Source organism: Mobula birostris, chromosome 7, assembly GCF_030028105.1.
Source record: "Mobula birostris isolate sMobBir1 chromosome 7, sMobBir1.hap1, whole genome shotgun sequence".
Lineage (NCBI taxonomy): Eukaryota > Metazoa > Chordata > Chondrichthyes > Myliobatiformes > Myliobatidae > Mobula > Mobula birostris.
This window is the reverse complement of record NC_092376.1, coordinates 69,588,850-69,603,310: the sequence shown is the minus strand read 5'-3', so window position 1 is coordinate 69,603,310 and position 14,461 is coordinate 69,588,850.

The following is a 14,461-nucleotide window of genomic DNA, read 5'->3' as shown; positions in this document are numbered from 1 at the left end:
TCTTGCACTTTTCTAAGGACACTTAGAGAATATCCTGAATAATCTAAACCTTATAAGCGGGACTATAAATGCAACCATTGGACCAAAGTTCAAAGTAAATTTATTATCAAAGTACATACAGTATATGTCACCATATACTACCCTGAAATTCATTTTTTTAATACAAAGTAACACAATAGAATCAATGACAGGCACAACCAATGTGCAAAAGCTGATAAATTGCGATAATAAATAAATAGTATTGAGAATGGGTTGCAGAGTCCTTGAAAGTGAGCCCATTGGTTGTGGAGTCAGTTCAGTCCTGGGGTGAGTGAAGTTATCGACCTGGTTCAGGAGCCTTATGTTGAGGGGTAATAACTGATCCTGAATCTGATGGCGTGGGACATAAGGTTCCTGTACTTTGGAGATTCCCAACTTTTATTATGCCATGGACCCCTACGATTAACTGAGGTGAATGTGGACCCCAGGTTGGGACCTGCTGCTGTACTTCCTTCCTGATGGCAGCAGGAAGAAGAGAGCATGGCCTGGATGTGGGGTCCTTGATGATAGATGCTCCTTTCCTGTGACAGTGCTTCTTGGAGGTATGCTCAATGGTGGATAAGGCTGTATCCACAACTTTTTGTAGGCTTTTCCATTCATTGTTGTTTCCATACCAGGTTGTGATGCAACCAGTCAGTATAATCTCCATTGTGCACCTATAGAAGTTTGTCCAAGTTTTAGATGTCATGCCGATTCTTTGTAATCTTTCTAGAATGTAGAGGCACTGCCTTGTCTTCTTTGTAATACATTTATGTGTTGGACCCAGGACAGGTCCTCTGAAATGATAGTGCTGAGGAATTTGAAGTTACCGATCCTCTCCACATCTGATCCCCTGATGAAGACTGGCTAATGAATCTCCAGTTTTCGCCTCCTGTAATCATTAATCATTTCTTTGGTTTTACTGACATTGAGTGAGAGGTTGTTTCTGTGGCACCATTTACTCAGAATTTCAATTTCCCTTCTATATACTGACTCATCACCTCCTTTGATTCGGCCGACAACAGTGGTGTCATCAGTAAACTTAAGTATGGCATTGGAGCTGTACCTGGCTTTACAGTCATAAGTATAAAGTGAGTAGGGCACGCTGCTACGCATACAGCTCTGTGGTGCACCTGTGCTAATAATGATTGTGGAGGAGATGTTGCTATCAATCTAAACTGACTGGAGTCTGCACGTGAAGAAAATAAGGATTCAGTTGCACAAGGAGGTATTGAGGCATAGGTCATATCTCGAGACCTAAAGTTTGTTGTGTTGCATACTTCATGGATATCTTGTGACTGTCTTATGAGGATGATGTGATGGTCTTGCAGAGGTCACATGATGTAATTTTCCCACCAGTGAGGTCACATGATGACCTGTTCTCAACAGGTATACGAAAGAGACTCCTGATGTGACGCAGTTAGTTTTCAGTTTAATTTTGTGTTGATTACTCCGTATTGCTGCGTATTCATCTTATGACGCAGTTTCATTTAAAAGTGGAGTTCTGCTTTCTATTGTATGTAGTATCGGAGAGTGAAGACCTTACCAAAATACAGGAATTCGCCGAGTCGAGTAAAGCTGATATCGTTTGGCAGTTTTGGAGAGGATCGACCTTTATTGAATCTTCGTTTAAGTAAAAGTGACCTGCAACTGAGATATCCCCTGCTAAAGTAGGAAGGATAGTACAGTGTCTATTCTCCAGAGGAAAAGGTCAGTTCCTTTAAACCATTTTACTTCCATCGTTGTGAATCCTGCGGACAAAGCAGGTTCCAGCTGGGATCAGCAGTAACGTCAAGTCTTGGAGGAATTCTTTACTTCAGGAAAGTCTCTCCTAATAGACTGTATAAATCTCTTGGACCTACAAATTTCCCATTCTAAGAACTGTGTTCAAATTTACCACTTTAAGAACTATTTTCGCATTTACTCTTTTAAGAACTGTTCCAGAGTTGCTGAATAGCAGTTAACTTCCGGTTAAGTCAGTCATTTAAATATATTTCTCTATATTTTTGAGCAGAGTTTAATAAACGTTCGTTTGTTTTTATAAAACCTGAGTCAATTCTATATTCATCATTGCCGGTCATGTGACAGTTGATTCATTTTGAGGGGATGATTGTGTTGAATACAGAGCTGTGGTCAACGAAGAGCATCTGATGTATGTATCTTCATTTTCCAGACGTTTTAGGATCAGTTAAGAGCCAATGAAATGACAACTGCTTTCACCTGTTGTGACAGCAGGCAAATTGGGGCAGATCCAAGTAGCTCCAATACTAGTCATTAATCTAAATGCATATCCCTTGCTACAGAAACTGCTGGAAGTCTTGCTTCTCTCATATAAAGATTGTGCTGGAACATTCTCCATGTGGTGCTGGCTGCTGAGCACTTTTAGAACTCCCTAGACATTCCAAAGAGACTGAAAACTGACACCACCACAGTTAAAAATACTGAGAATTCGGAACTGTCACTGCTTTACTCATGTCAGGTTAAAAACACGGGGAAGCTTTTGAAATAGAGTTTTATCCCTCTCCAATGTAGCTTGCTATGGCACCCCTGGCCCACAATATCTGATGTCAGTTTAAACTAGTCCCGTCTTCCTGCACCACGCCATTTTCCCTGCATCCCCTACATGTTCCTCTGCCTATCTAAATGCCTTTTAAATGTTGCTATCACCTACCCTGGCACAATGGTAGCATAATGGTTAGCCCAATGCTTTACAGTAATAGCTGTAAGATGAGTGTTTGATTCCTGCCATTGCCTGTAAATTGGTTCAATGTTCTCCTCGTGACCGTTTGAATTTTCTCTGGGTGTTCCGGTTTCATCCCACATTTCAAAGACACATGGGTCAGGGTTAGCGAATTTTAGAATGCTCTGTTGGCACTGGAGGCTTGGCAACGCTTGTGGGCTTTCTGTACAATTCTTGCTGATTTGATAAAATGCAAACTCCGCATTTCACTGTTTTTGTACATGTGACAAGTAAAGTTAATCTTTAACCTTTAATCCATTGCTATCATTTGTAAACTCCTCCGTATGTGGGACATGTATATACAGTGACACAATGGCTGTCAAAGGTATTAATGGTTTATGAACAAGGTGGAACACTTTATCCTTAAACTAGGTACATCTCATTGGTACATTTCCTACTTTAAACTGTCCGAGTAGCTATAATCATATGATTCTCTTGTCTAATCAGAGTACAATATGCACATATATGGAAACAGGTTAAAAAATCCAAAGGGTAATGTGTGTATTTCTGTTGATACCAGAGTCTTGGAGTGACACAGTAGCCTAACTTATCCATTCCAACCAAGGTGTCCAGCTCAGCCGATCCCATCTGCCCACCTTTAGCCTGTATGAAACCCTGACTCCCCTGCAGAAAATCAGGTCAGGATCTTGACTCCTTTCCTTGTGTGCAATTAGTCTTGCAGCTTTTCTGTCAACTAATACCTGTTTTAACATTTAATATAGACTTTTGTTCTGCCTTATTGATTCGTGCAGCGCTGTGACTGGTCAATTATAGTGCTAAATACATCAAAATCACCATGACAGTGAAATGAGTGAACAGATAATCTATTTTGTGGCATTGATCAAAGGGATAATATCATCCAATAAGATACTGCTGGCACTTCTTTAAGTAATGTGATGGAACTAGTTTAACATTTGATGTACAAACATAACTGGGATTTTTTTGGGCTTCATTAGCATTCGCAGGTAACTTATAAAAATTACACACAATGTGCAGGAGGAGCTCATAAGGTCTGGCAGCATCTATGGATGGGAATAACCAATCAATGTTTTGGGCCGAGACCCTGCTTCAGGACTGGAAAGGAAGGTGGAAGAAGCCAGAATAGGAAGGCGAGAGGAGGGGGGGATGAAGTACAAGGTGAAACCAGGAGACAGGGAGGGGGTGAAATAAAGAGCTGGGAAGTTAATAGGTGGAAGAGATAAAGGGCAGGAAAAGGGGAAATAGGAGAAGATCATGGAAGAAAAGGAAGGGGGAGGAGCACTAGAGGGAGGTGATGGGCAGGCAAGAAAATAAAGTATGAGAGGGAAACAACAATGAGAAATAGTGAAGCAGAGGGGAGAGGAACAATAACCAGAGGTTCAAGAAATCGATGTTCATGCCATCAGATGGAGTGTGGCCTCATCATGGTGATAGTAGTGGAGGCCATGAACTGACATGTGGGCATGGGAATGGGAAGTAGAGTTGAAATGGGTAGCCACCGAGAATCCTACTTTTTGCGGCAGATGGAACAAGGGTGCTCAACAAAGCAGTCTCCAAATCTACATCAGGTCTCACTGATATACAGGAGGCCACACTGAGAGCACCGGCTCCTCTCACCTGACCATCACCTCCTGAAGGGTCTTGGCCTGAAATGTTGATTGTACGTTCCCACCTCTAGATGCTGCCTGACCTGCTGAGTTCCTCCAGTGCATTGTGTCGACAGCTCTAGATTTCCAGCATCTGCAATATCTTTTGTGTTTATAAACATTACTTTGACATCTGGGACTTCAGAGCAAAATAATAGAAGAAAACATTGGAAATACTGAACAGGTCAAGCAATCTCTATTGAGAGAGAAACAATCAATGTCAGGTCAATGAGCTTTCATCAAACTTGAAGCTAACTTTAGAGGGTCAGAAGTCTACCACTTATTCATGTTGATTCCCAGATCTGTGCAGGTGCCTTTTGGGAATTGTTGCCTGTGTCCTTACTGTTTGCATGGTCTGCTCAGTGAAAAACCCTTAGGTATTCTTTTCCACTAGTGCAAAATAAAGACAGTGCAGACCTTGCTTGCCCTTCACTTCATCCTCTTCCCAAAGTAAGATACTGGTAAATTTGTCTTAATTTTAACCCTCCCCCTTCAACCATCTGAGGGGGAGGACTGAAGGGGAGAGATATCACAATTGAGCAAATTGACCTCAATCTGCTCTCATTCCCACCCAATTAAATATTGATATTAGTGTTTAGGTCAGATAATTTACAAGGTTCTTATAAAAAGTGGAGAGGTAGGTGCTCTGAAGGTTCAGACTGGCAATGACATGCTTTAATTTCAGCTGGAGGTGAGGATCTACATGAACTCTGATGTTCGTAGCCACTGACTCAAGACGGGAGCAGCTCCCTAATGAGCAAAGTGCTGAAGGTACATGGCTGGGGGTGTAATGGAGGGACTGGCTGCTAATTTTCTGAGCAGTTTTGTTTCATTAGTTACAGGCACACAATCAGAGCAGAACCAACTGAACCAGAACAAAAGGACAGGGAGTTTTAAACATTGTTTACCCTTGTGTTCTCTGCAATCTTTTTCACAGTTCAGCTGATTCCGCTCGAATCAGGATCCTCCCTCAGAAACCTTTTCCCCAGTCTCAGTTGCAAGAATTTATCAGTTGGTCTGGAGAGAGGAGGTCGTGCTTATTTTTTGGTACATTGCATTATTAGACAAATTTCAAAGGTTTTTCTTACCAGTCTTGTTTTTATGCATTTTAAAATCAGATTATTCATAACTGGAGGACTTCATTGGACACATATATTAAATATGTTAATTTCTATAGATTAATTTACGGTCAACTGAATGAAATAAAAGGTTACAAGCTTATCATGTTTAGATACATCTTGAATATTTCCTTTGGAAAAGGGAATAACTGCAATCTGTTACTCTGTTCAAATACATTGGATTGAAAAACTTCCACCTAAAAATTAGGTCAAGAAGTACTTGGAGTTATATTATTTTAAATATTATATTTGTTATGTTGCTTGTAAAGAATGGATAAGAAACAATGTCTGTTTGGAGTTTGAATGTTCTCTTTGTAGCCCCATAGGTTCCTTCCAGCTCCTTCAGTTTTCTTCTAAATCCCAATGATGTGCAGAACGTTGGATTAATTGGCCATTGTAAGTTGCCTCTGGTATGTAAGTGAGTGATAGGATCTGTGGAAGTTGATGGGATTGAGGGGAAAATAAAAAAAATTGTATTAATGTAGGATTAGTGTAAATGGGTGTTTGGTGGTCAGCAGGGATCCTGTGAACTGAAGGGTCTGTCTCTGTGCTGTATGTATCTATGGTTCTATGAACATTTTGAATTATATAAACACATGCACAGTATGTACTGAGCGTACATTGTATGTATAGATGTATAGATTATGTCCTTTCGTCAGACACTGAAGAATAAAAATGTTGTTGAGCCACAAGCCCTCTTCTGGGACTCTGATCGATCAATTGTGCTCTAAAAAACAAACAAGATGTTACATGGTGGTGCCAGTTAAAAGAATAAAATGAAAAACAAATCTACATTACACATGAGGTAAGAGTACTGAATTAAAGTAAAGTCAACCCTAGTCTGTCGTTATTGTGTCGGTAAGAAAAAAAGGCTGCAGACTCAGATCATGATGGGAAGCCAATGTTGCTAAAGAGGAATTTAGATAAATTAAACACACATGGAAGCTGGCACTCAGTAGTTTCTGAAAGGCTGAAATGGTCAGAAAAGGTCAGCAATATCCTTTAGAGGAAAGATGAGTAAGAATTAAATCCTTTCAATGGTTAGGAAATGAAGAAGAATTGAAATAAAAATCCAATGTGATCTTTGAAGTATTCTCTACATACCCTGAACAATTTTATTAGTTACAGACACACAGTCTAGGCAGAATCAGCTGAACCAGAACAAAAGGACAGTTAGCATCACTCAATCCGCAGGTATGAATTTTAAAGCCTGAGTCAGTAAAATGGTGATTTCTGAACCCACCTAAAGAATACAAACCAGTAAATAAAGATTTAATGAAATATATCAAAACATTGGTATACTGGATGTGTGGAAGACTTCAATTGGTATGGTAGACCAGATGTGCAGAATTACTTAATTTGCAGGGGGGAATAGGCGTGTGGAAGACTTCAATCAGTATGGTTGATTAGATGTGCAAAGACTTTAATCAATACAGTAGAATTTGCTGTAGATGCAGCCAGATCACAGGAGGCTACAATTAGACAGATGTAAACTCTACTACTGAAACAACCAACTTCCAGGACAGCCCTGGGGAAGGAAACACGGATGATGTAATTAGACAAAAGAATTAAAAAAAGACTGACTAAGCACTGGATATTTGCAGCTGTAAAAAATATTAAAGTCAGAATATATCATGCCTTGCATAGAGATAGAACTTCAGTTTATGTCACCCATTGGGACTGGTAATGCAACTCCATATGACATACAGAGAAAGAGTGAAATGACAAAAGGAATCAAAACTAGAACATTCACATGATGGAAGATGACAGGGAGTTTCAGACACAGTAGTTATTGGAATGATCTATCTCAAATGCATTTCATATTTATTTATGGATTCGAAGGAGGACATTCAGGACATCAAATCAATAAGATTTCTCACATTCCTATCTGTCCTTGTCCTTGATTTTTCCTCAGATGTTAATTATCTTCCCTCTGATACTCCTGTCGGCCACCTACACAAGGAACAACACTTAGCTGGCATTTAATATTTAACCTATCAACTGATCTATGGGATCAACATTTCCTCTAATTTTTTTTAAAGATGAGTGGACCAACCAATGCTCTGAGTAGGAAGTGTTTACACAGCCTGAAGACTGCATGACACTTTAATAAAGCATTATATTGAAGAAAGCTCCAGCTGCTCGGCAACAAAGGCTATGTGCGTGGGAGCATTTCTGTTACTGCACGGCCACGTGCCCACGCAGTTTAGAGGGAACAGTGTTAGGGATGCTGAGGGAAAGCAGCACACCATGAAGTTACAGGGAGTAAATGCAAACACAGAATTGGCACCTAAGATCAAAATGGACCTGAGTTTGGTGAAGCTGCGTAGCAACACAAACTCCTGTGGTGTCCATGTGGAGTAAGCGGGTGAGGTAGTTATCAGCAAAATGAAATTTGTACCACTATAAATATTGGAAAAAAGGAAAATAAACAAATCCACTATATTAAATGTAAAGCTCATACTAGATAGAGTGTCATCATATCAATTTGCTCACGCCAGAGTTTGTACCTGAAAACCTGAAAGCATGTGGGTGTCCAACAGAAGCTATCCTGAAATAAAATAATGTCATAGCTTCAGTGTGTGGAGGGGTAAAATTCAAGAATTTGAAATGATCAAAATTAGGAGAACACAAAGAAGCTGAGGGAAACTAAAAGAAAGTTGAAAGAAATGTGTCGATTGAAAAGGCTTGCGATTTAAAATCTTGGTATTTAGAAACAACTGTCAGCTTCTTTCTTCTTCAGCCCTTTACATCTTCTACCTATATCTTTCCAGCTTCTCACTTCATTTCCCCCACCCCACTCACCTTCCCCCTCACCTGCTCTAGCCCATCACTTCCTCACCACTCAACCTTTTTCTTCTGACTTGTGTCCCCTCCCTTTCCAGTCCTGCTGAAGCATCTCAGCTCCGAAATAGCAAACCATTTATTCATCTCCATAGATGCTGCCTGGCCTGCTGTGTTGCACCAGTATTTTGTGTGTGTACCCAAAATGTTTTGATAAGATAGTTTAAAGATTTTGAATAATGCATCACAATTAATTCCCAAGTTAAACCATTAATACAGTCCACTTATAAGAAACCACTTGAGTGGAGAGGTTGAAAATGTGTTGAAAATATAATCACTAAAGTCACAAAATTAACAGACTAAGTCAGATGGAACTAACTTATGGATGGCTAAAGATATGCTGAGAAAGACCTAAATCAAGTGGTCTAAGAGGATTTCTACATGCCCAGTTCTCCAGAAACCATGAAATTTATGGGCTTATGTGCAGTCTAATTTTCTTTAAGCCTGTTGCTTTTATACTAAATCTTTTTCAGCCTTCCTTCCCAAAAGACAGTACTCAAAAGGTAGCTCAGGAAATGGTTTGCATTGTTTTAGTATAACATCAACTTTTAAATTCATAGTTTATTAACAAAGCCATATAAATTTTCACTGCTTAATTGTTTCACAGTTTTTAAGAATAGTGTCTTTGAATTCCAAACTGAATGTATACTGTAAATCATTAAAATTGGGAGTGTAAGTAGTTAATGCTGTAAAATCTGCTCTTAGCAAGTTTGCTTCTAATGACATATTTGTGAATTTTAATTTCAGCTATCTGAATAAAATTATGCCTCTTAATTTAGATATCATTTTCATCTATTGCTTTCCAAAGTTACAGTTAACTAGGCAAAAACATCTCAGGAAATCAGTGATGATGTTTCTCATTTCCTATTCTGAATGAAACAAACAAAGTCAACATATCTCAATGCCTGGCTGCAGTCAAGCATTGAACAAGAATTTAACCTCACTGACATTTGAGAGAGAGATCTGGAAATGCAACAGTTTCTCTTCCAAAAATGACCGCTAAGTACCTTAAATTAATCCAGTAGCTTTCATGATTATATGTTGACACTGACCTCAGTTTCTTTGTATGCAGTATGCTTTGGTAAATGTCATAGAATCAGAAAATGTTGTGACAACAAGATGTAAAAGAACATGCAGTGCGTGTTCCCTGCTATTAAAGTAAGAGTAAACAAGTCAAGATAAGCTCCAATGCCTTGTAACTCTGATCAAAAGTAGACCTTACAGAACTGCATATTCACAGTTCACTTTAGAAGTCTTTACAATCAGTGACAGAACTATTTATACAGGCAATAAATTAGCAGTGCATGGGAGAAATCAGACAAATTATTCTCTTACCTTCAAAGTGTTGCTCCTCTGTTCCAAATCTTGTGGAATCATTTACAGAAGCAGAAAATAGGAAAAGATTATTCTGGATTGATACAGCTCCTTAGCAGCAGGTCAGTTATTATTGCAACTCCCAGCCAGTCAGTGCACAGAAAGTTTGAGGTAACAGTAGTCACTGGGTTTGCTTCCGAACAATAGCATTTGATTTTAAAAGCAGATTAATCAACTTCAAAGAAAAAAAGATAAAAGAAGTTCAAGAGATTAAAATTTCATGAGTCATGAGGTAATATTGTGGCTCTATAAAATCCTGTCTAGACCGCACTTGTGTTCAGTTCTGGTCACCTCATTATAGGGAGGATGTGGAAGCTTTAGAGAGAGTCTAGAAGACATTTAGCAAGATGCTGCATATTTTGGAGAGCATGCCAAATGAGGATAGGTTGAGTGAGTTAGGGCTTTTCTCCTTTGAGTGAAGGAGAATGACAGGTGACTTGATAGATATGTACAAGAAGAAAAGAGGCATAGATCAAGTGGATAGACTTTTTCCCAAGATGGAAATGGCTAATATGAGGGAGCATAATTTTAAAATGATCAGAGGAAAATATAAGCTGTTAGACACTGATGGGTTCATGGAATGCGCTACTTGGGATGTTGGTAGAGACGAATACATTAGAGACATTTGTCACGTGGGTGGGGAGCAAGGGTGGACCCAAAAGCAAGAAGCAAACACGTCTTGTAAGGTTAACTACATTGAGTATATTGCTCATTACAAGGAGAGCAAAGCAGGAGTGGGAATAGTGAATGGACAAGGACTCAGGCCGTGGACTAGGCCGGGACTAAGGGTCTGGGCCAAGACTCGGAACATGGACCTCGGAGCCAGGACTCGGAACACGGACCTCCGGAGCCAGGACCCGATACTTGAAACCTCCAGAGCCAAGACTCGATACTTGAAACCTCCAGAGCCAGGACTTGGAACATGGACCTCAGAGCCAGGACTCGGAACACGGACCTCCAGAGCCAGGACTTGATACTTGAAACCTCCGGAGCCAGGGACTCTTCTTATTCACGGGACAGACTCGGACACAGGACATAAAACACACTGAGCCAGGAATCCTCATTAGACACAGGACGGAGTCGGGACTCTCTTGACACTGGGTCAGGACCCTTCCAGGGTACAGGACCAGGACTCCTTTTAGACACAGAACATGGATACGGAGACCACACAATGATGGACAGTACTATAACTGGGCACAAGTACGCTCCAAGCAGCAGCGAGCTCCTGACTCACCCCGGCGGGTTAACTTTGACTGACCCACTCTGGCAAGGGAAGGCGACTTGGGGCACTTGCTTTGGGAGGAGACTAAGCTTGTTCCGGCAAGAAACTTAGTTGTCTCCGGCCAGATGACATTGGCTCACACTGACTTCGTTAACGCTCTTGCCCGAATGGCTGAAAGCCGGAGAATTATAAACTGCCGGTTCAGCTGAGAGTAAATTGCCTCTAATCACCAAGCCCAAGGGGCATGGGAAAGCAGGGAACCAAAGGGAAACAGGGAGTCAATGGTCCGGATCGTAACAGAAACAAAGCAAATTTAAAGGCAACCCGATCCGGACCATGACAACATTTAAGAGACTTTGATAGGCACATGAATGAAAGAAAAATGGCAAGCTGTATGGGAGGGGAGTCTTTGAGTGATATTAGAGTAGGTTAAAATGTCAGCACAACACTATGGGCCAAAGTGCCTGCACTATGATGTAATGTTACATGCTCTATGTTCTATGAGCACAGTGCTAGTCTTCAATTGGTGTTCTGAGCATGTAATACTGTACTGTTTTATTGGCAAAGGAAAAGAAAAGCTGGCTTGAGCACATGTGGGCAGCACTAGTAAACTGGCTATATATAAAAAGGTGTAAGTATTTCTCACATTACATATTCAGGGTGGAGATGTTTGGTCAATGATCTTCTTGAGGTGCAAGTCAATGCTGAAAATATGTCAAGGTTATTGGAGAACATGTCTATCTACAGATATCAGAGAGTTATAAATTCAGCACATACAATAAAAAGTTGACAGAGTATGAGCTGAAGTACTGCTGCAAAGACCAACGAATGCTTTGTAACTTTGTTTTAAGATCGTGCACTCAGAGATGGGTTTGCATATGGTTTACGAGATGAAAGGATTGAGGTGAAGTTTCTGAGCACAAAAAGCAAGGTATGGATGACTGTTGTGATGGCAGCTTAGAGAAGCAGGGAATTCTGCTTTGTTGCAGCTATAGCTGTAGTGATAACCTTCATTCAAAGGTAATTCCTAGAGCATTAGATCAGAAACAAGAACATGTCATGTGACTGTAAATACTCCAACTGACTTACAGATGTACCTGTACATCATTTCCCACACAGTTGTATCTGTAAAGAGTCTAAGTGCTAATGATATACATAGAAAGTTAGTGTAGCAGCAAATAGTATTATAAAACACAAGACAACTGATAGGAGCATAGTTTTAAAAGCTACATCAGCAGAGAAAGTGCAAGTTATACAAATAAGAAATCTGCATATGATTTTACAACCATTTCAAATGATACAAAATTTATTTTGTACAACTTCTAGTGCTACATACAATTGTAGTGATAGACAACAGGACTATAATATCTTAGTCCTGATTGATGGGAGATCAATAGAGAAGTATTTCAACACAGTGACTCATTGTTTCCTTCTGAGGAAGGATATCTATTGTGAACTGTTCAGTCAGCTATCCTCAGTAAGGAACTGAGTGAGTCTAAATTCAGTCTAAGGTTTACTCGGGGCATGTTTTAGAAGTCTTTGGAGAGACACAGTGCATGGTATATTATATCTTGGGTTCCTCATAGTTGTCATGGATTATGCCAGGTGACTAATGATAAAGGAAAAGATCAGAGGTTGCCAGAGCAGAAGTGTTTACTGCTCAGTTTGATGTCCTCTTCAGATTATTGCATGAATTGTCACATATTTCTCATGAATATTTGATTCTCAATTACAATTGATATTTCCTGATATTCTCAAGTGACTCAGCAATATGTATCAAAAAAGATGATCAACAAAATAGGAGAAGGACAACTGGGTTGCCTTCATATCTCCAGGTCTGAGTTACCACTACTACTACTACGTCGACTTAGGCCTAGGGGGCCGGCGTCGGGCACAATGATGGACTCTCCACTTCTCCCTCCGAGTTACCACCTGCCTAGAAATGTTTCAAATGAGGCAATTGATCAGTCATTCCAAAAGTTCACAAGCTTGTGAATGACATGCATGCTAAAAGCACTGGAGTTATCTATATGAAGAGTATGTTGCCAGAAATTTTGGCTAGTAGCCAAATAAATTGTGTCCATATATCCAGTTTTCAGAGGAATACCAGTGTGACATTACAGCAAGGGAAGTAACCATAGGGCTGTTCCAATGAGTCAAAATCAATTTTAGTTAAAGTAGAATCATTTTCTCATGCACAATGGCAGACAATTAAAATGATATGTAATTAATTGTTCAACAATGAAATGTAGATGTAATATTCAAGATTTTTGAATACACATGAAGTTTAGGCAGAACTAACAACTAAAAATGGATCTTAATTCATGTTAAATATATTTGAAAAATTTATGTTTTAGAAAGGCATCAAATCGCTGGTGCAATTATACCCCCTTGCTTCCAGTGGGGCAGCAGAGTGTTTTACTATTAGCTATCGATTAGCTAACTGCTTGCATGTGCTTCAACCTCTGCTACCAGTTTAGCCATTAATGCATTATTTTCTACACATGAGAATATGTTGCAGAGGAAATCACAATTGCTATCAAGTGAAGAGGTCAGAATCAACAGACCATCCAGCAAGTATAAAACACAGAAATAGGAGCTTATTTATTTATTGAGATACAGTGCAGAATAGGTCCCCCCCCTCCCGACCCTTCGAACTGCAGTGCCTAACAATCCCCCGGTTTAATACTAGCCTAACCACGAGACAATTCACAGTGACCAATTAATGGCATATCTTTGGGCTGTGGGAGGAAAATGGAATACCTGGAGGAAACCCACGCAGTCATGGGGAGAATGTACAAACTCCTTCAAGGCAATGGTGGGAAAGTGTAAACCTGTTCTTTTTGGTAGACTTATATTAAAAACCCTTGTTCAAAGACCTTGTGCCCTATTACTACAGAGAGAAATGACTAGATCACCAACAACATCCAAACTCCACATCAGTTGGCACTACAACCTATAAATCATCAGTCCTATGCAAGCTACATATCATGTATGATAACTTTATTCTGATGCAAGTTGAATTCCTAGCCTTTGGATCATGAGTATAATTGATGTAATGTCATATCCTGTAATGCATAGAAACAAGCAAGAACAGGAGAAAGAGTCAGCCATTTGGTTGTTTTTGTCTGCTTTATCATTCAATACAATCATGATAAATGCTCATTATAGCATTTTCTGCTATGATGGTCCAGAATTACAGGAACCCGTTTAATGGACTTCTGTTGTACTTCCCCATAATAACAAAATCCTTCATTTTTTTGTATAACAAGACCAAACTTGCACAAATCAGATCAGCTGTTGTCCCACCAAGTCCCTGTATAATTGTAGCAAAACACCTGGATCTAGACACAAAACCATTTGAAATGAAGGCTGGTATTCCATTTGCCTCCTTAACTGCTTGCTACCTCTATCCATTTGCTCTCAGTGGCTGATGTACAAGTACACCAAACTTCCTTTGCACATCAACATTTTTCAGACTATCACAATTAAATAATACTTGGCCTGTTTGTTTTCTCTA